We start from the raw sequence: 23,452 nt of genomic DNA, 5'->3' as shown, positions 1-23,452 counted from the left end.
GTAAGTTAAGTTAGATTCTTGGGAAATAAGGACTATAGACAAAATTTAACACAGGAACAACATTTAGCACTGTTTTTACCAGACCCAGATTAGCCAATACATCTGTGCGCACTGCCATTCAACAGTTTTAGTGCCTGTTGCTTGTGTGCAGGTGGTTCTGAGAGATAAGAGAACCTCTGGCAAGGGGAGAAGGGTCCTGGCACCCTTTATCATTAGCAGGTGGCATAGTCATTTACAAAGCTGATGGACTTCCTGCATTAGGCTTTACAATCTGTGACATAATCACACGTACATGAATTATTAGACTGTTAAAAATGTGTCTGGAAAGAAACCAAGAACACTGAAGGCCTGCGACACTGACACCAGCTCTCTTCAAATATTGTGACAAGAATGTTTTCTGAACAGAAATCACAAGAACGTGTCATGCCCTTGTAGCGGCGAGGCTTATTAATAAGAAAGAATTAAGTGTTTCTGAGCTTTCCCAAATTAGGCCTCATCTCTCTGTTCATCTCTGTGGTGCAGCCACAGAGAAACTATTCATGCAGGCTGATTTAAGATGTTTTCTTTTGATAAGAAACAAGCTCCCAAAGGGGGATGCACTTAGCTAAGCCTGGCTATCATGATCAATGGTCATCCATTGGTGCCTATCTGTCTAGGGAGTGCCAGATGGACATCTGGACTGCATTCCTAAGTGTCAGGAGTAAGTGACTCATATCTCACCTTGATCAACCAATCAGGGACTGGTAGGGCCGAGTAACCCACGTGGGACTCTGATGCCCATGGAACTTTCAGCCAATCAATGAGCTGAAGTTCCTCCAGGTCAAAACAGGCAACACAGAGAGCCAGTGAGATTCAGTAAGATTCAGAAAGGATTCAGGAGAATTCTGTGGACTTTTCTAAAGGGAATTCAAAGGAGAATTCCAGGGCAGGACGGCCCAGGAGCAGAAGGGCAGGACATGCAGCGCGCCTCCTGACCATCCTAAGACTCAGCCCGGACAACCACGGAACGGCCAGTGTGTCCGAGTGCCAGAACTTTCCTTTGTTCTAAGAGTCTAGAGCGGTTGCCAGAGAATAACCAGAGGATCCACCCGAGGTTAGCACCAGCAGCAGGCCTCGTGAACAGGTCGGAACTGTGGACAGCTGAATCACTATTCAGAACTAGCTCTTCATCAGGAACGAACCGGTCCTCTTCCTGACTTGCTGGGACACACAGTCATCTTTTCTCCTGTGCACAAACTTTGCTAGTTAAAGCCAACAGTGAGCATCAGCAGCGCACCGTCGCAAGCCGCACAGCACAGCCTGGCACCGAGCCAGAGAGCGCGGATTGGACAGCAACAGCCTGCAACTATTTCTTTGTGCCCGCAGGAGATCTGAATCCCCAGAGATTGGATGAGTATTCAACTTCAATGCATTACAGCTCGAGAATTCAATTGCTATCCCACCCAGTTGATATCAATTTAATTCCTAAGAGTTATGTACTTGTTTTGAGTATCTAATGTAGAAGTTATAACCAAGTTCATTTATGAAACGGTCTTAATGAATGATATACTGAACCTATGTCCTCTTGATATGTGTAACACTTTGTAACTGACCGAATATACCTTTTGTATTCTGATAACCCTCTCGATAAGATCTGTTAGGTTTACATGCATATTCTATGTATTAATAAATGTATCCTCGTGTATTAGTACCTGTGTTTGAGTTATGTCGCATGGTTGGATTCTAAATCCATCAAAAGAATCAACTTTGTGATTTACTGCTACAATTAATAATTGTCTCAGTAAATGCCCAAACCCTACAGAACTGGTGCCTTCAGAGAGCCACTACATTTAATTTTGCTATGGCTATGATTACATATTTGGCGTCCCTGAGCCGGTTTTCTTACACCCTTTTTTAAAACAGTAACATAGTGGGAATCGCTATGCAGCATTTCGGCAAATCAAATGAATTCAAATTATTACAAGGAATTTAACATTTAATCTAATTAAAATCAATTTAAAATCATTTAAAATATTAAAATATCACATCCAATTCAAGAAATTATTTAGTTTTAAAGTTGTAGTCCCATCTCCCAAATCAGGTTTTTAGTAGGAATACAATTATGTGTGCCACAGAACAGATAAATAGCAAACTGATACGATCATTTTATACAAGTTCTGTGATCAATGTCCTTAGAACTCAACTGGTAATGTTATTTTGTGTGTTCAAAATCTCTTCTCAACTAAACTGTCTTAATGACATTAAAAATGACATGCAGTACAAATAACAATGTTAAAATGCTAATTCAATACTATAACAGCCATAAAACTGTTAAGAATAAAGGAAAATTATGTAAAGAAGGTCAAATGTTGAAACATTTGAAAGGGAAAGGAGGACACCATTGTGTTACACATTATTAAAATAAATTCAGAATCAAAAAATATCTTGGAATTGAAGATAGACTACCAAATTGTTGTCAACTGCATAATAAAGTAAACATGAAGCTGAGAATATTTTTTCCCCACATTTTTTAACAATGTTTCAGGTCTTTTTTTTTTACCAAACACTTAATATTTAAATGTGCAAAGCAGTTGTGCTTTACAATATAACATTCACAATTTCTCTCCAGAGATTTAAAAGTTGTTTGCAAAATGCTATTTTTTAAAACTTGTGTTAAACTACTTTTGGAAAGTACCCTTTCTCCATTAACTACATTTAAAAAAACATTTTTTCTTTTTTTTTTTTAATTGGGCCTCATCTGTAAAGTGTTATTTTGAGCTTTAAGGAAGTAAGAATGAAGTTTTCTCTTACCAAATATTCTAAAACATAACAATTTTGAAAAACTACTTTCCATCTTATCTATTTATGTAATCATAAAATAATGTAATGCATAACACACTTGTTTCAATCATATTGTATTTTATTATTTTAAAATTTACATAAATTGCCATTCATGTTGCCGACCACTTTATTTTTCTTTGTTTTCATTGCTTTTTGTATTTTTTGTTTTTTTAAAATACCAGATTTACACATTTCAGTATTTTGAAGTCATTCTTCACTTTGTTTTTTTACAATAGTAAAGTTTTTCTAAACAAATGTCAGTTTCTTTAAAATGTTGTTAGGAGTATAAAACTGTAGATATTGGGTTGTAAACGTTATTAGGTTTGGGCATGAGAATGCAGGCAAATGCTCTGTTTCCATTGGACAAGTGATCAATTAATTAACACCTGGAGCTGAGAACCTGGGCTATATAAGACTGACTAAAGAGTGTAGCTAGGAGTAGGATCTTGAAATGAATGTTCTCTTGGAGTGTATAAACCAATTCCAATTCCAATTCCAATTCCAATTCCAATTCCAATTCCAATTCCAATTCCAATTCCAATTCCAATAAGGGTAAAGCTTAGAAGTACAAAGCAGAGTTTACCCAAGACTATAAGATTAAGGGAATAGTTTTTTTTAATTCTGGTGTATAGAAGGTTTTGGTTAATTGCTTAAAAAAAGTAGGGTTTATCAAGTTGTTCTATTCTGTTACAAGTGTTTTTAAAGTGAATGCAGAAAAGAATGTCTATAATGAGTACACTTATGGCTAAGTGAAATTGAATATGGGGAGAAATAAAAACTAAAGAAGCTGGCTGGTATTATTGAAGCTTTCAGAATTGTCAATATTTGGAAGATGGTAACATTTCTATCTGTAAATTGCAGTGTTTTGTCAGTTCTTTACATAAGATCTTATTTTGCACACAAGTACATCTTGCGTTGGGTTTTTAACCTAAAACCTTTCACATTCAAGGCTGACTTAATTTAATTTTATCAAGCTTATAGCAAATGTACAGAAAAGAAAAGACAGTATATTTAGTAAATTGTTGATTTTTTGTAACTTCTAAATCACTTTAATTATCATAACCAACAGTCAGGTGCTCATGGGTAACTACTTCTACTTTAATGAAATTGATATTAATGTGTTAACTTAAGGGTGTTGTGCACATCGGAACCTTCTGCTACCCTACAGTGCACTATCCTCTTCAAAGTTATTCGATCTGGTTTCTGCCAACTGCACACAGAAACTGTCCCGGTTAAAGTCCCTAATCTTCTTATGGTTTCTAATTTGTGGTCTCATTTCAAGGCTGACCATTTAATTTAAAACTTGGGATTGTTGTATCAAATCGATGGGAGTTCTGTCCCCCATCATATTACCGCAGGTGCAGATCTTCCAAACATGCCGAGGGTAAATTTGCTTAATTCACGATATTCGTTTTTTGACTGTCAGGCGGTGGCGCTCTGCACAAATTTGCAAATAATGGTGACGTTGTGATTATAGAGAGATATTGACTATAAAACCCCTGAGATTTAAATCTTCTTCTAATAAATCATTTAATTTAAAATGGATCAAAATATGCCACCCAAGAAGAGGTCTGGATCATTGGGTAGTCACTTCAAAAGTCCAAAAGACCCAAGTCACTTCAAAAGTTGCACAGTTGAACAGCTGCAGCTCACCAAGCTGAAACAGATGAGCAAAGAGAAGCAACGCAACAGTTAAACCAAAGATGAAAAGCAGCTCAAAGAGAGGGTTTGAGCTTTGCAATGCAGCTTTTGATTACATTAACCTTGTGGACATCTCCCAACACAAAGCTGTTGAAATTGGAGCTATGAGTGTGGTGTGGAAAGATGAACCAGCAGGTCTTTGCTGCAATAATGGAAATGTAAACCTTTTGCCAATAGAACAACCACCAGAACCTCTTCTCTCCTTGATGGAATGTGACACAGAAAAGTCCAGGAGCTTCTTTTCAAACATCAGAAAGTACAATTCATGTTTCCAAATCCTTTAAAAGAAGTAAATGAGCCAGGATTTATGCCCACCTTCAAATCCAAGAAACGTGACATTATCCTTCATCTGAGTGATGATTCCCTACAGAGAATTTTGGAAATGTCCTCTTTATGATGTGCTCCAGTACCCAGCAATATTTTGGATAGGACAAAATGGCTACTTCATCAACATTCTATCGCTCTCATCAGGAAAGACAGTAGTTGCAAGTGATTACTATGCTTACCAGATTATGGTGAGATCAAATGGTTCCAAACACATTTTGAAGAGCACAGAACTATTCCACCAGTACATTAACATGGATGCAAAAATTGAAAGTGTCTTTGGCAGAGCAGTGGCACTGTTGCTAAGGATATGTGCATATGATAAGTTTTGTTGGTTCAAATCCTACTGCTGGTTGAGGAATCCTACTCTGCTGTGTCCCTGAGAAACCCCAGCTGCTTCAGGAGTGCTGTATAAATGGCTGACCCCGCCATTTACCCCAAGCTTCTCTCTCCCTGTCTGTGTGTCTATGTATCTCCTGGAGAGCAAGCTGGGGAATGCAAAAAGACAAATTCCTAATGCAAGAAATTGTATCTTTTGTTAATTTGCCAAAATCGGGCACTATTTCAACCCGAGACATACGGTTTTCTGAGCGATCTAATCACCAGTAATGGAGACGTCAATAACATTGGCAGGGGAAAGGGTGATATTACCTTCCACGTTCCCAGGAGGACCAAGATACATTGACGAAAAGACTCAAGATGCCATGACTTATGTTGGATAGTTGTCAGACCTGACCTATCCATTACTTTCACATGCAACCCTACATGGCAGGAGATACAGAAACCTTTTGCCTGGCCAAAATCAATCTCCAAAGAAAGAGCAAAATTGTTGGTGATTCAAGATGCCACTTGTATACCATAAAATGGCGAAAGAGAGGTCTATCTCGCGCTCATATCTTGCTCTGGCTGTTGTAGTGAAAAAAAAGTATTCTTGTGCCCTGTGGTCCTTTCAATCGTAACTCATGTATGTAGGACAGAAAATGTACCAAGAAGTATCCAAGAGAGTTCTACAAGAAACTCAAACTGATCAGGATGGTTATCCATTGTACAAGAGAAGGAGGCCAGATGGTGGCCATGAGGCAATCATCATGATAAAGGTCAGGAAGTATTTGTGGACAACAAGTCAGTTGTTCCCTCCAATCCACTTCTCTCAAAAACCATCAAGCAGCCCTCCTTGATGCAAAAGCCACTACCTAGTAGCTTTCTTTGATCTCTGTGCTTCAAATGATTTTGCAAAGACACTGCTTTACCATGACATTCCCAAATACTTTTCTTGGTTGAGTGGATCAAGAATATGGAAACCAAGATTACAAGGAACCCCAATTGAAGGATTTCCATGAAATCAAAGCCTCTGATTTTAAGGAAGATTTTAAGCTGTTCATCTCAACAATGAAGAGTACTATATATGTTTACTGCTTCACACTGTTACAGGTCAAATGTCCTGAGTGTTTCAAAAGAAGTTGAAAGACCTTGTGTTCATTTCTACAGAGAAACCTGCAATCTCCATGGGCTTCTAGAAGATCACAAGCACTGGCTTGAAGCTCTTACAGAGGCTACATTGACTGGTTCACCTTATAGACTTGGAGATCTCTCCTGCATAATGCTCACTGCATGTCATCTTTCCAACCCACAACCCTTATTGGAGAATCACAAGGAAGCTCTCACTGTAGACATTTTTTACCATGCAAAGCAACTGATTCAAAATGCCTTATATGATTATACTATCCTCAATGAGGCTCTAGTGAAAATTGAAGACAAGGTTCTTTCATTAAGACGCAAAGAACTGAAGCAATTTGGATTGCCTCAAACAAGAACTGAAAAAGTGGCATCACTCTGGAAATGCTCAGGGAAACGTCCAATAAGAAAGAAGAGTTGAAAGTTGTAAGCAATGAAACAAAGCTCACATCAGATCAAGAAAATGTCTACAGAAAACTTCTAGATTGATCATGGTGGGTTCTTCAAGAGTTTCTGTTCAATTGATTCTTATTTTAGTCTAAACCAATCCTTGCATGTGATGCCCAAATATGTAAGGGTTTTGTGAGTTTACTGGCACAGTGTTTAGTTGTAACGGTAAATTTCATCAAGGGTTAAAGGATCCACAAGGATTCATTTCACAGAAACCATTTGATGCATAAAAGCATTCAAAATATCAAGCTTATAGCAAATGTACAGAACAGATGCATAAAAATAAAGACAGTATATTTAGTAAATTGTTGGTTTTTGTAACTTCTAAATCACTTTTTAATTATCATAATCAACAGTCAGGTGCTCATGAGTAACTACTTCTACTTCAATGAAATTGATATTAATGTGTTAACTTAAGGGTGTTGTGCACATCGGAACCTTCTGCTACCCTCAGTGCACTATCCTCTTCAAAGTTATTCGATCTGGTTTCTGTCAACTGCACACAGAAACTGTCCCGGTTAAAGTCCCTAATCTTCTTATGGCTTCTAATTGTGGTCTCATTCTATCCTTATTCTTTTTGATCCCAGTGCTGGTATCATTATTTCAATGCTGACATATGTCCATACTAAACCAGACACTGAAACGGCTGTCTCTGCTCTATAATTGCATCTCACGTTAAAAAAAAAAAAGATGTTTCAAAACATCATTTACTGAAACTGCACCAAGACAATCATGCCTCTCGGCACCTCACAGCAGCTATGTAAGGCCAATGCAGTATCCCTGTTTGTGGAGTATACTGTAGTACTTTCTACTGCAGTCAAGTCTTATTGTAATTTTTTATTTGTGCTGTCCTCTCATTGTGTTTGTTTTCAATTTTCCCACAAGGATCTTGCTAACATTGTAAAATTCTTAACAAAACTCATCACCCACTGTCCGTAAAACTACAAGACTATCCATTCATTTTTATCCCCTTGTTATCACTTCCCAATTGTTTTAAGAAATACAAAATCTCCACTGGAAATTCAACTGTCCACATAAATCTCTGAATGCCTTCGTAAGACTGCACATTGCCTGTGGCTTGTCTAAACCTGCCTGAGTTGCTTCTTATGACACTCCAGGTGATCCCTTGCCAATTTTTTTTTCCTTTTCCTTTACCCGTGCTTAAGAAGTGGATTCCACCCCCCCATCATCAAAGCCTCAAGAGGATTGTCCTTTTGCTCAGATTTGTTTTTATGTACCAATTCATAGAAAGTCCAGAATCGCCTCAAACCAACAAACTCCCCCATCGCACCTGTACTTCACTACGTACTGTCCCATAACACACGTTTGATTAAACTAAAAAGGAACCATAACAAAATATTTTTGTAGCAATAATTGAGTCCCATTTCCATAACCTTTCTCCTCCATCAACACAAATCCAGGTTTCAATCTAATAAACAGGTTATCATATTTGCTCCACGCTAACTGTGTTATTTTGCAGTCCAGAACATGAGAGACTGTCTATTTCATTACAACCTGACCTCGGGCAAATCGGGGATCGTGTCAGTTTATGCCTATGTAATACTTCCTGCACTGGCAGTCTATCCCAAGCACATAACCAATTTAAATCTTTCATACTATTGTCTCAATTTTCGGGCTGTAGTCTGTCCCATATCTCTTCCATTACGGCTACACTTGATTGCTCCTCAGATCTCTAAATCCTTGAGTACAGGGTTGTTTGATTTATACAAAGTGTGCAGAATGAGGATGGAGACGGACCTGGACTCAAGAAGGAGTTCCAGTCCACCTCGCTTGCTTGCTTGCTTGCTGGCTGGCGGGTGGGCTACGTCTGTCTTTTCACCGCTGAGAGAAGGTAGTGCACCGTTCCTGGAGGTGCTGCAATACCGGGCCGATGTGTGGAGAGGACAGGGCAAGCTCCTGATCCAGCTCCCTGTTTCAAAAATCCTTTTAATAGTGGTCCCCCGATGGGGGATGTATCATATATTACATTACAAAGCAACATATTGTACCCCAAAACAAAAATTTCGCAATATCTCCCCCAAAACTTGCATGCTATATGGCAATCCCAAAATACATGCTCAATGGTTTCCTCTTGCCCACAAGTGGGCGCTGGACATAAAGCAGACTTCGCAACATGGTGGCTATGCATCATAGATATGACTGGAAGTCTGTTCCACACACAGCCAGTTAAGATCGTCCCAATGATTATCTATGCCCTTAGGCTGCACCCTCGCACAGACTTCACAGTCAATTCCGTAAACTGCAGGTCCTGAAAACTATACCACCTATAGATTCCTGAAATAAAACTTTTTATGGTCAAGAGACAGCTTTACACTCTGGGTGTGTTCTCACCCACTGTGCTGCATGCCGATAGTGCCTGGGCTGTAGTGTAGGAGAACCAAAACCTCACAAAATACTGACAATCATGCGTCACTGGAGTGGACACCGCCAAGCTAAGCTGAGATGCATAGAGACAGTCCAATTTCAATGGGATATGAGGTATAGATGCAGCCATTCAAAATGCGCGGGCGATACTGCATTATTTTGCGGTGCGCTTTACGCAGTCTACCGCGAGTTACCGGTAAATACCGCTGGTTACCGTAAATTCTCCTATAATACCGCAAGCAAAATAATAGTATCCGGAATTTCCGCAAGGTGGAGCTAATAAAGCTCAACCTCTCATGTTTGAGCTGTCGCCATCAAAGTCTTTAACGAAGATATTACAAATAGTATTAATAATGAAAGACCTTGGACAAGCTGTAAACTCAAAGTATTGCCCTGGTCCACATTCTTTTTTTCATTGACCATCTTTGTAAAAGTAACACCACAGCATTTCGCAATCATGCAAAGTACAGTAATTTTTGAGAATCGATTCACTATGCCTTTCACATGCTCATAAAAGAGATTGATTTAGGAACAAACATATTACCATTTGCAAACTGTACTATATACAGTATGTATATGTATATTAATGTCTTAACTGTGCCCGTTTAAGTATTGAATATTTATATGGAATTTTACCACTGAAGGGAAGTCTTAGTACCTGAGCATAAAAAGAATAGGAGCATACTGTAACGCGTGTGAAGGCCATAAACGATATTAATTTTGGAACTTAAACATACAGTACATGGCTGGTCTCGGTACTTTAAAGAAAACATACACACCAGTATTCCATTTCTCCCTAAACATTTTAAGTATCGAAGTCTTTAACTAACGTGATACTGGAGTCAACAAGCATACTTTTTAGAATTTGATTAAAAGGGAATATAATATGGAATCGCGTATCCAAAGAAATCAATAACGATATAGTAATATTCATGTACCGCAACACAAGAATAGTACACGCTGTACATTGTCTGTTGCAACGTAAATTGCAAAAATGCACTTGGAATCTGTCCAAGCCCTACTTTGTCAGGCATTTTCTTTTACTGCAACGGACATAAAAACTCCCTTGCTTTTAACAGAGCGTTTCATAATTTCTAACTAGGAAAATTCTTTAAACTGCGACACTTATCATTCAACCAGAGCTCGAAATGTCACAAGGATCCTCTAGAGCACAGCAAAGACTGTATTAAAAGAATCGCGTATCTAAAGAAATTAATACGTTATAATTATATTCGTGTACTGCGACAGGGCTGTGTAGGGCTGTTTCACCTCTGTCTTCATGTGACTCTATTCAAAAGCCATTTAGCAAAGAGAGGATGAGAAGAGTGACAACCTAGTATACTTTAGATCTTTTTTTCTGAACCAGGAAAAATCTGATCATGTTTCCCTATAACAATAATAAAAAACATTATTTTACATATCACCTTTAAAAGTGGCATCTCAAAGCAATACAATAGATGTAAACCACAGATTACAAAGTAAATACCCAGACAAACGCAAACACGTTTTTAATAAAATTTTATTAAACTGAAATTTTAAGTTTTATTCATTCAGCAGAGAGAGCGCCTAAAACCTGGGCGTAACAGCTCTTCCTTTTTCTGATCACTCGCTCTCTGGGTAAACGTCTCGCTTGTCCTGTTCTTTGTTTTCCTAATTTGCCAATTATGCCTTCTGTGATCCACTCCTGCCCTCACACCAAAAGAAGACTATTTTAAATTTCTTTGCGCAGTCCATTGTGCAATTAACCCTTGTATGTGCTGTCCTTAAGGTGATATCACATAAAGGTGATATGTAAATAAAGTTTTTTATTATTGTTATACAGAAACATGATCTTTTTGATTGAATGATTTTTTTTATAGAAATACAAAATGAGATATAATGATGTTCCGGCTAAGACATTAATGAGTACAACCCCACCTCTCTGCGGGAGTGCTGGCTGTGACGAATTAAACCGGTTTCACAGGTATTTTCAAAGTAGAAGGGGGCGAGATTTCTAGCTTAATTTTCGTGTTAAATAATTTTTTAAAGTTAAAATTCATTCTATACAGCAATCACATATTTGGGTACCGTTTCATAAAACTTTCATGCTTAAAATGTTTAGGGAGAAATGGAAGTTGCAGTAAAAGAAAATGCCTGACAAAGTAGGGCTTGGACAGATTCCAAGTGCATTTTTGCAATTTACGTTGCATTGTCCATTGTGCTGTTGTAATACAGTTTAAAATAAGTCTAAACTGTATCAGCTTTATTTATGGGTTGCAATTTAGAAAAAGTCAAAAAACGGACTCAAAATGCAATTTAGAGCTTTCTGGCAAGAGGAGACACCCAAATTAATAATGCAACATGCCACTGTTTGTGCATGAACAAAGTAATACTGCTATTTCCTTAGATACGCGATTCGAAAAAATAATTTTTTTGAATCCCCGGTGGAACACATTCCATGAGAATCAGCGCTTTTATATATCGCCTTTAAAGGTGGCTTCTCAAAACGCTTAACAGGATAAAAACAAGAATAACAGCAACAACAACAATATTGTATTTCATTGCACTTTGAAAACCAAGTAATAACTTAACTATATGTGCAAACGTTTTATGATATGTCGCTGTTGTGAATGTCTGTCTTATTTGTCTGTCTGTCCTGGCTCTCTCGCTCGCCCTCCCACCCTCTCTCCCTCAATTCAATTCAAGGTGCTTTATTAGCATGACAATTGGGTACAATTAGTGTTGGGTATTTACCTTTGAGATTCCACTTTTACAGGTGATATATAAAATCAAGGCTTTAACTTTAACTTCGCAAGTCTGAGTTCTCGTGTCTGTCCTATCCGAACCCGAAAGTATTACAATATGTATCTTTATAGCAGGCGGTGTACAACTTTTTAGCATAGATTACACTTCTATAAAATGTATTTAAAAAATAAAAACGATTACAATCTAATCTTTCCACGTTTGATCCCAAGAAAAATAAATCTAAACGGGGAGAAAGCTATGCTGAAAGTTTAAGATACTTAGAAGACAAAGATATCAATTTATGTTGCATTTCTCTGATTGTGAATCAAAAAACACATATTTAAACACGCGTTTACGATTTAAATCAAACGCGATTCAGATCAACATCAATGTTTATATTGTAATGCCTAGGTGACTATTCATTGTTATTATAATGACTTAAATTCGATCATGTTGTGCTATTTAGAAATACACATTTGTTTGGTGCGAGTGAGGTTTTATTTAATCTCTGACCAAGGGAAACGTTTCATTTTTTCAAAGAAATGTTTGTTAAAAAAAAGTCATGGTTTCAGTGGGATTCGATCACAGACCATGTGACATGGGAGTCAGGAACCTAACCCACAGTGCCACCGGCAAGGTCACATGGAGAGTGCTGAAAAAGCACTACAGAAACATTATCAACAGACAATGTACAGCGTGTACTATTCTTGTGTTGCGGTACATGAATATAATTAAATCGATATTAATTTCTTTAGATACGCGATTCCATATTATATTCCCTTTTAATCAAATTCTAAAAGTATGCTTGTTGACTCCGGTATCTCGTTAGTTAAAGACTTCGATGCTTAAAATGTTTAGGGAGAAATGGAATATTGGTGTGTACAGCCATATACTGTATGTTTATGTTCCAAAATTAATATCGTTTATGGCCTTCACACACGTTACAGTATGCTCCTATTCTTTTTATGCTCAGCTACTACGATTTCCCTTCAGTGGTAAAATTCCATATAAATATTCAATACTACAATGGGCACACTAAAGACATTTACTGTAAATCTTACTATGACAGACCAACTGACCACGAGTGCTCCTGTCGGTCAACCAATCACGTATCGCGGTACCGCGCGTCATCGTGCGTCACAATGCACGACGCCGTAGCCAATTACCTCCGGTACGTGTCTGTACCGCGCACTTTGAATGGCTGCATCTGTACATCCCTGCCACCTTCATCTAATCTGCGATACATGTCCAAACGCTTAATGTATTTATATTCCTCCACCTTCATATTCCTTCATATATGAATGTATTCATATTCTTCACCACATATGAAGAAAAAAAACATCCTTACAAAATCTTGTCGCATCCTTGCAGGTAGCCGATGCGATAACAGTCACTGTAAAATGTCTGCCTTCAAAACCAAAACTTTGCCCAAGAAGGACAGATGTCTCGCTTTCCATAATCATAAATGTTTTTGGACCTTAGCCAGAGCTGTTGACCAATTAATTCTGGCCGGCATTCCCTCATCAAAAAGGACTCCCAAGACTTTTAAGGGACGTTTACAAACTACCAAGCCCATTATTCTCTCGTTTGGTCAGGCCAATTACCAAAATACTTAATGCAGAATTTCTCCTTGTTTAGTTTAATTATTAATAATAATAATAATAATAATTGCTTACACTTATATAGCGCTTTTCTGGACACTCCACTCAAAGCGCTTTACAGGTAATGGGGATCCCCTCCACCACCACCAATGTGCAGCATCCACCTGGCAGCCACAGTGCGCCAGAACGCTCACCACACATCAGCGAGTTTAGATCCTGATACTCTGGAATATTGCTCTATCACTTCCAAGGCCACATAAAGACTCTGCTAATAACTAAGGACCATTGTCACGTCATCCGCATGTAGCAAAAGTTTGAGCGACGGCCCATTGCTTCCAGGGAGAAAGATGCCATCAATCCTTGGATTACCCCTAATCGCATTCGCAAGTGGTTCAATAAGAACATAAAGGAGTGGGAAGAGGGGAAATCCCTGTCTAACACTGGCCTCCTGAAATACTTTATCCCCAGATCGCCTTTACTCCCTGCCTTATGATAAAACAGTTGAATCAAAGAGATCGGCATTACTTAAACCGTAAATGGATATTGCCTTAAATAAAAACAATGGTTAACCCTATCAAAAGCCTTCTCGAAATCGAGTCCGACCACCAACAAGGGCACTCGCCTATCCTCCAACCAAGCCATAATGTCCCTCAACAATTGCAAGTCTTTCATCCCAGACCTTCCAGGTATACTACACGCTTGCCCCCTTCCAATAATGTCAGTCAACACGGTCTGCAGTCTGTTGGCCAAAAGTCGGGCAAGATCTTAGAATCAGTAGTGAGCATCGTGAGAGACCTCCAATTTGACAGGTCCGTTTTATCTCCTTTCTTATATAAGAGCATCAATACCCCTGTCCTCATGGACTCGCGCACCGCTTCTCTAAACAACTTCAGCAAGATTGGTCCCACTAAGTTTTTTTTTTTAATTTTTATTTATCCTTAACAAAAGATCAAACATTACAATACAAACAAGGGTACATATAACAATTCCAAACAAAAATATTGTCAGAGGTACATACTACTACATCAATTCAAGTTATGACAAAAGATTAAACAAATTAAATAAAAATAATGTCCGCACCGCTTTCATATTTTTGCATTTCGAAATAGTCTGCAAATACCCCTTTACTTCCATTTTAAAATGCTCAAATACAGGGTACCTCCCAGACCACTTCATTTTATGTATGTGATAACGCGCCAATATAATAATTAAATTCATTACAAAATAAATTTTTATATTGTTTTCATTGGGGCTGAAACTTAACATAATATCTTTTTCAACAAAACAAATATCAATATTCGTGTCTTCTTTTATATAATTCTGCAACTTAGTCCAGAACATTTTTACCCTGGGACATAACCAAAACAAAAGCTGAATAGTTTCAGGGCTATTGTCACAAAAAACACATTTGTCATCTATATTAATTTTAAATCATTGGGTAACAAGAGTTTTAACTGGGTAAATTCAATGAATTATTTTGTATGTAACCTCCTTAATTTTATTGGTTATACAATATTTATTGGGCATCATCCAAATTTTTCTCCAATCAATCCGCTTTTCAAATGCGGAATTCCAATATATTGTAGTCGCAAGCAAATTATCATTTTTTAACGGGGATCTCAAAAACTGGTTATTACATCCACACCTCACAATATCCTTTCCTTGTAGTTTAATATGAGCTATAAATTCTTCCAATGTTTCTAAAGGACTACTATTACAACCCCTTAAAAGAGGTAATATTTCCCCAGGCATCGTATTAATTACAGCAAAATACTGATCCAAAGTAATAGAAATATTGTATCTATTAACAAACTCGGTGTAACTATATATTTCATCATCAGCCTTGATTAATTGTTTAATCCAAATTATATCATTCTTGACCCAGTTTTTAAAAAATAAGGTTTTATTTCTAATTTTTATATATTTGTTGTTCCAGATAGTAAATCTATGTGGGGAAAAGTTATGTTTATACATAAGTGACCACATCAGAAGTACTTGTTTATGAAAACTGGCAAGTTTCAAGGGGATTTTTCCAATGTCAAAGTTACATTTTAGTAAAAACTCTAGAACCCCTACTTCTTGAAATATCATATTGGGGATTATATGTACCACATTGTCACAAAAAAACACATTTGTCATCTATATTAATTTTAAATCGTTGGGTAACAAGAGTTTTAACTGGGTAAATTAGATGGGAACACTTAATCTCTCTATCCTGTATTTGAATACCCTGAAACACATCTTTCTTTATATTAATAGCCATAACTTGTGTGACCAGCAGGAATAAGAATGGGCTTATGGGACATCCTTGTCGAATTCCCCTACCCATTCTAAATCTATGAGAAGTTCCATGAGCCAATTTAACAGAGCTGTTACCTTGATTGTACAAAGTTCTAATTACCTTTTGAAAATACTCACCAAAGCCAAAAAAATTGAGTTTCAAAAATAATGTTCAATTGTGTCAAAAGCCTTATAAAAGTCCACAAATAGAATAGAAGCTGTACCCAGGCTTCGATGCCTCTCACTAGGTCCTTGCCCCTCTGGTTACACTGCCGGTACAAATGCCCCATGTTCCCACACAGGGAGCACTCCTTCACTGGGCAATCCTGTGTGGAGTGGCCCGGGCGGTGACACTTCCCACACTCTCCTACGGTGCATGTCCCCTTGCGGTGTCCAAAGCCTCGGCACTTCCGACAAAACTCCGGCTGGTTCCAGTAATAGAGGTACCCCCTACCTGATCCGATGGAGAAGGTGCCCTGGGGGTGGGTGAAGCCGTCCCGTGTCCTCTCGTCCCGCCGTAGTTCGACCTCATATCGACGCTTCCCGGTCCAGACTGTGCGGGTATCACTGATGGTACCTGGACCCTTACGCACCTCCACGTACCAGCGTAAAAAGGTAGTCACATCTCGATCCGTCACGAACGGGTCGAACATATGGACGACCACCCACCTTCTGTTGTCGCCTTGCAGGCCCCTGCACTCGTACTCACGCATTCCTCCGTTTGCCTTCATTTGTGCACATTTCCCTGCCCCCCGCCTGTGGAGTTCGGCACTCTTGAAGGTGACCTCAATGAATTTCTGTGCCCGGTTCCCCTGTAGACATAAAATCTCACTTGCCTTGAATCCCAGAGCTCCAAAGAATACCTCGTCTTCGAAGGCTTCTCTTCCATGAGGCTCCGTCTCCGCCTTCCAGTGAAAGCGGACGGTCCATCGTACGCTGGGGTCCTTCCCGGCCGTCATCGCCTCCCCGGGATCCGCAGCCATGGCAAAAGGCAGCCTTCCGGCTGTCAAGCAGCCCACGCACCAAAATCCCAAGTGAAAAGCGAAGTCCAAAGGTCCAAAATCCAAGCGCATATCCAAAAGTAGTCCGGGGTCCAAAACGAAGCAATCCAATCGTGTCCTTGGTGAAAGAGTGTTGTCCTCTCGATCTCCTCCCTCCCTCTACCTCTGACCTTAGCCAAAAGGTCGAGAAGCGATGCCCCCAAAGGCATGGACCGACGTGCGGGCGTTCCGCTGGCACACAGTGGCGCAGGCCGACTCCTCTGGAGCCCGGGACCCGCGCAGCTCCCTCAGACCAGTCACTATGGAGAACGGGTAACAAGACCCAGTTGCCCGCACTGGCTGCCCTGGTGGTAAGGACCCCTCCATGTCCTCTGGTCCTTCTTGTTCTTCCTGGCGATGTTCCAGGTCCTCCTGACTGCCTTCTCCTTCTTCTTGACTCTCCTCGCCTCCTTCTGTCGCCCCAGCTCCTGTTTTTATTTTGGGCTTCTTACCTTCAGACAAAACTTGTTCGTCATTTTCCCCTCGATGCCTTTTCTTTACCTGCCTCTGTGTCATCCTCCTCTCGTTCACTTCCCAGCTCTGTTTCTTGTACTGTTTCTTTAGGACTTTGGACCGGCTCCTCCGGCTGCTCTGCCGGATGAACGTCTGCTGTTCTCACTCCTCCACTGCTCTCTCGGGTTCCCAGGTCTTCCTCCACTGCCTTTACACCTTCTCCTCCAGCAGATCAGTTCTTCCAGCGTCTCTTCCTCCTCTCCTTGGACTGTACGCGTTGCCCACTCATTTCCTCTTCCTCCTCGTCCTCTGCCTCGACAGCATTCTCCAGAAGCCCTTTTTTCGCTGCAACAAAACTCAAATCTCTCCAAAGACACTGCTTATACCCGTGATCATCACCCCCACACAGAGAGCACAATTTGATACGCAGTTTTTTTTCCATGTGCCCTCTTTCATGGCATCTTGTGCATTCTGTTGCCTTGCAGTCCTTTTCTAGGTGCCCAATTTCGTAACAGTGGCGACAAAACGGGGGCTGATCACGGTAAAATAGGTACCCCCGGCTCGAACCCAAAGAAAACAGAGCTGGGGCTGTGAAAACCCTCCTTCGGAATTCGGGTTGGCCTTCAGAGTAACCGTATACTGCCATCTCCCGGTCCAATATCCAAACCTGCCATTAATTTTCCTTGGTTTCCCCGCAGATTCGATGTGTACTTCTAAAAACGCCGTAACATCATCCTCCTCCACAAACGGGTCATACATATGCACAATAACTGACCTAGTGTTATCTGTAGCCAGTCCCACACACTTGAAGTCTCTCAGCCATTGACTCTCCAACTTTTCCGCACACAACTCCGATACCTTCTTATACATTGCTTCATCCCGTAATGACATGTCAAAATAGCTTCCTGGTCGATTTCCCTGTATGCACTTAACATCATAGGTTCCTACCTGTAGGGTCTTCATCACTACCTTCTCCACAAATTCATCCCGTCCCGGCATCTCTTTCTCCAGTTTCCATTTAAAACGAATTGTCCATTTCACGCTTGGCCCATTTCCCTGCTTTTCAGCAGGGTCCATAGCCCAGGCCATCACAAAGATGACCAGGGCCAGACGCTCCTCCGCTCCTTCCTCGGCTCTCTCTCTCCACCAACAAAAAGGATCCCGGATCTCCTCCCGGCTGTCAGCACTTCAGTCCTCAAGGTAGGTTTGGCCGCTCGGCCTTTGAGGTCACGTTGTTCCAGATTGTCAGGTGACGCATGCTCGCCGTGAGCCAAAGGCTCACAAATAGGCTACACAGGGGGGCGGGCTTTCGTGCAGCATCACACACAGGCTGGCCGTGAACACACAGTCCAGTTTCACTGGGAAATCCAAGATCCCCCTGCCACCATCGTCTATGGGCCTGCACATATGACGTACAACAGGGGAGAAAGCGGACAGCCTTGTCGCATACCACACCTTACTGGGATGCTCCTTCCTACTGCGCCGTTGACACATACCCGGGATTTGGCGCCATTATATAGCGCCTTGACCCACTCGACGAAAATCTCCGGCAGGCCTTTCTTGCGCAGGAGTGCCCACAAGATCTTGTGATGGACCCGGTCGAAAGCCTTCGTCTGGTCCAGGCTCACCGGCATGAGCGGCAGGCCTCTGACCTCCACCCAAGCGATGACATCTCGGGTCAGCTGGAGGTTCCAGCTGATCTTGCGTCCTGCCACGCTGCATGTCTGGTCGGCCCGAACCATCACTGGCATTACCGTTCTCAGGCACCCTCCCAACACCCTGGCCAAGATCTTGTAATCAGTGCACAGGAGTTGGATAGGCCGCCAATTACCCAGGTCCGCCCCGTCTCCTCCTTTGTAGAGCAAGGAGACGATGCCAGTCTGCATGCTGAACCCCAATCCGCCCTTGTCCAGGGCCTCGTTGAAAACCGGGACCAGGAAAGGCTCCAGCTGTTCCCAAAAGGTGTGGTAAAAGTCGGTCGGCAGGCCATCAGCGCCAGGGACAGTGCCCTTCTTCAGGCCGAGCATTGCGGTCTTAATTTCTGCCCCTGACACCGGCCCAACCAGTGTAGTGGGGTCCTCCACCACCTTCTCCACACCTTCCAGAAGCCTATCCCTGATGCTGGGGTCCGTCTCCTTCTCCGCAAACAGGGCTGTGTGAAACCTTGTGGCACACTCCAGCATCCCTGGTATGTCTGTGGTTACAGTCCCATCTTCCCTCCAGATGGCTTCGAAGAGCTTCCGTTCTTGTTTCTGCCGCACCGCCCCCAAAAATTGGGGCGAGCAGCGTTAGTCTCCTTCCCGCCAGACTCCCTGTAGCCTAAAAAGGAAGTCTCTGGCTCTCTGTAACCACTTGTTTCTAAGCAGGCCTCTGACTTGTGCAATTCTCTTGGTATTGAAGGTGCCCCCCTGGTTCAGCTGCTCGTACAGTCTGTCCAGCTCTTCTTGCAGTCTGGTACACTGGCGGTCCTCCAGGCTCCGCCGGATACAACAGTAACTTCTGGTGACAGAAGCGATGGTGTCTTTGGAGGATTCCCACCAGTGTACCGCTGAACTAAAACGCTCCCTCCTCTTCTCGAATTCCTTCAGCACTGTCACAATCTTCTCTCGGTATCTTGCCTCTTGTAGAACAATTTCCAGTAGCCAGCCCAGAAACCGGGGTCCTCAATACCGAAAGAAACTGAGAGCAGCTGGTGGTCCGAGAACCAGGTGGGGATCACCTGCCTGCTTAGGATTCTCCACTTCGCAGTAGAAAGGAAATAATCCAGGCGTCTGAAAATCCCCCTTCCGTCATCCCAGGTGTGGTGTGCAGTGTTGGGAAACCCATCCCGCAGGCTGAAGTCCGCAATTAAGGACCTCAACAGGTGAACTCCCTCGCCGTGCGAATCCCCCAGGTCGATGTTGAAATCACCCCCCACGATCAGCTCTCTGTTGGTATACAGCAGAGGCTCCAAATCTCTCAAGAAGGAGCCCTGCTGACGTCTGTCTGCTTGGACATACACGCTGATGAGTCTGATCTTGCCGTTTTTCCAGGTCCCGTCCACTACCAGCAGACATCCTGGGATCACCGAGCTGACCGTGTGGGCGGCGAACCATAGCGAACCGCACAAGATGCCAACGCCAGAGGAGTTCACCCCTCCGACGCTCCACCAAGAAGGACCCTTCCTCCACTCCTTCGAAAAGGTCCTGATGTCGTCAAGGCCCTTTAGGTGGACTTCCTGGATAAAACTCAAATCCAAATTCCTGCGGGACAGGTACTGAAAGACTGCCGCTCATTTATCCCGTGCCCTCAAACCCCTCACGTTAGCGGTTGCTACCGTGAAAGTCATGGTGGTTCTGGGGGGCCATCACTCTCCATTCCCACTTCGGGGCCGGGCTCGGATGAGCTCTCCGCCCCTGTTGTACTTCCTGGACTGCTGCCGTTTGATGAGGCCAAAAACTGTTGGATTGACCAGGGGCTCGCATCCGACTCCTGCATGGGAGTGGGCGTGTCGGGCGCACCGCCAGTGTACGGGCTGTCACCTTCCAGTGCGGCCAACGGCACTGAGAAGGCAGCCCGGCCAGGTCCATCCCCTTGTCCAGGGGGAAAAGATTCCAAGACACTCTCGGGTTCCGAGTCGCTCGTATCCGACTGGTGCTCCATCCTCCATCCTGCATCCTCTCGGGTTCTGGTGTCTCTTCCTGATGATCTCCCAGCTCTTCTCCTTCAGCCGTCTTTTTCTTCTTCTCCTGTATCTTCTTCTTCATCTTCCTATCCCGCTGCCGCTTGTGTTTCTTCATCCGAGGGCCCCAGGACCGTCATCCTCTCCTCCTCTATTGGCGCCATCACCACCGATGTTTCAACCGCCCTCGGGGCCTTTACCACGTCCGCCCAACTTGGTCTGCCACCTCCTGCCTCCCGTGATGTTCCCGGCTGCACGTCTGTCTCCTCCGGTCCTCCTGTCTTTCCCTGTCCGTCCTCCAGCTGTTGCCTTCCGCCTTTCCTTGCTTTCCTCCCAGAAATATCTCCCTCTTCCCTTGGGTCATCTTCCACCTGTTCTTCTCCTGCAAGAGCTGCCCCCTCGTACATGGCTCTGTTGTAGCTGGCATCTCTGCGGTAGCACCACAAAGAGAGCACTCCTTCGTCGGGCACCTCTGTGTTGGGTGCTGCCGGCTGCGACACTTCCCGCACTCAGTCGCCTGACATGCCCCTTCACGGTGCCCGTACTCCCGGCATTTGCGGCAAAATTCCGGCTGGTTCCAATAGAAAAGATACCCCCTACCTGAACCGATTGCAAAGGTGGCCGGTGGGTGGGCAAAGCCATCCTCGGACCTGTGCTCCTTTTGCAGCTCGACTTCATATCGCCGCCTCCCCGTCCATACAGTCTTCCGGTCCAGAATTGTCGAAGGCCCCCTCAACACCTCCACATACCGACGCAAAAAGGTGGTGATGTCGGCATCGGGGATGAATGGGTCGAACATATGGACTACCACCCACCGCTTGTTGTCGCCTTGCAGCCCTGTACATTCGTACTCGCCAAGCTTCCCTTCTTGTTGAGCGTGCTGTACTTTCTCCACTGTGCGCTGGTGCATGCTGGCATTCTCGAAGGTGACGTCCATGAAACGCTGTACCCAGTTCCCTTGCAGACATTTGATCTCCGCCACATCAATTCCCAGATCCCGGAAAAGTGCCTCCATTTCAAAAGCATCTCTCCCGGGCATCTCCGTCTCCGCTCTCCAATAGAAGCGGATGGTCCACTTCAGGTTGGGATCCCCACCAGCCCTCCTCGCCATCCCGGGGTCCGCAGCCATCGTGGAAAGCAGCCTTTCGGCTGCCGAAGCAGCCTACTCGCCCCTAGTGAAACAAAACAAACGAAAAATGCAGTCCACAATCCAAAGGCAGTCCAAATCCGGTCCGGGGTCCAAAATCCGAGAAATCCTTCCGTAATTCAAATAGGTGGTGTTCCTTGTCCCTCCTCTTTCCTCGACCTTAGGCAAAAGGCCGAGAAGTGATGCCCCTAAAGGCGCGGACCGACGCGCAGGCGTTCCGCTGGCGCACAGTGGCGCAGGCCAACTCCTCTGGAGCCCCGGACTCATGCAGCTGCCAGCCTCCCTGCAGCCAGAGGCCTGCCGCTGGACTCTGCTCCCCCTCTCTCTTGCCTGCCTGCCTTCCTGCCTGCCTGCCTTCCTGCCAGTCCCGGGCGGGGGCCCTGCTCTTTGATCTTCTGGCAACGGCCCGACAACGACCGCAGCCGCAGGGGGCGCCAGCCGCACAGCCTCCTTGGCTTAGGCCCCTCCCACCGGCAGCAGCTGTGCCCAACCGGCTGCAAGCGAAAGCCGAGCGCCAGCACCTGCGGGTAGAGGCAAGGGGCAGCTCTCTCTTGGGAGGGAGGGACGGGGACACGCGCGCACACACACACGCTTGCCTGCCGAAGAAAAAGAAAGAAAAGGTGGATATACTAAGTTTCTTGGAGGGAAAACGCACGGGAGCCAAAAGGGGGCCGGCCTTCTTGCCGAGAGAGTCGAGACGCGGGAGAGTGCACAGAGGGTGCATGGGAATGGAGACGGAGACAGGAAGGGGGAGAGAGAGACAGACACAGAGACACACAGATGGACGAGAGACGAGAGACGAGACCCGAGAAGAAGGAGCTCCTGTCCACCTCACTTGCTTGCTCGCTAGCTACGTCTGTCTTTTCACCGCTGAGAGAAGGTGGTGCACCGTTTCCGGAGGCGCTGCAATACCTGGTCGATGCGTGGAGAGGACGAAGCAAGCTCCTGATCCAGCTCCCTGTTCCAAAAATCCGTTTAATATGTGGTCCCCCGATGGGGGACGTATCAGATATTAAACTGATAGGAACAGATTTTTTTGTTTTTTATTATGAAAATACAAAACAAATTCAAGTACGGGAATCAATACATGAAACACCAGAAAAAACAACCAGTGTACCTCCAAGTCAGAAATAAAGAAATCAAACCCTTCCATTTGTCTTTTGCTGCGTGGAACTTCCATCTCAAAATGTCTCTTTTAATCCGAGCCTTTAATTCACTACAAATTCCCCAGTATATAATTCGATCTCTCTTTCTCGTATCGTCCTTGAGTTGGGCACATCTTGCAGACCACAACAATTGTTTAATAATGCTTATTACCAGCCATAACACCCAGTCTGCTGTTCCTTTTCGTTCTGTACCCTTCCACGCTGACATAACTTTCTCACTGGTTAATAAAAAACCTGGCTGTATA

General features: G+C 43.2%; 1 non-coding gene and 1 pseudogene across 1 annotated transcript; both read right to left on the bottom strand.

Moving 5' to 3' along the window:
- Nucleotides 1–8,600: 8,600 nt before the first annotated feature.
- Nucleotides 8,601–8,781, bottom strand: LOC138223523 (U2 spliceosomal RNA; annotated as a pseudogene).
- A 14,138-nt stretch (nucleotides 8,782–22,919) lies between these two features.
- Nucleotides 22,920–23,108, bottom strand: LOC138223478 (U2 spliceosomal RNA). Its single transcript, XR_011181903.1, has one exon. It is a non-coding gene; the product is annotated as a U2 spliceosomal RNA (small nuclear RNA).
- Nucleotides 23,109–23,452: the final 344 nt, after the last annotated feature.

Source organism: Lepisosteus oculatus, chromosome 16, assembly GCF_040954835.1.
Source record: "Lepisosteus oculatus isolate fLepOcu1 chromosome 16, fLepOcu1.hap2, whole genome shotgun sequence".
NCBI lineage: Eukaryota > Metazoa > Chordata > Actinopteri > Semionotiformes > Lepisosteidae > Lepisosteus > Lepisosteus oculatus.
This window is presented reverse-complemented; position numbering and strand designations above follow the sequence as displayed.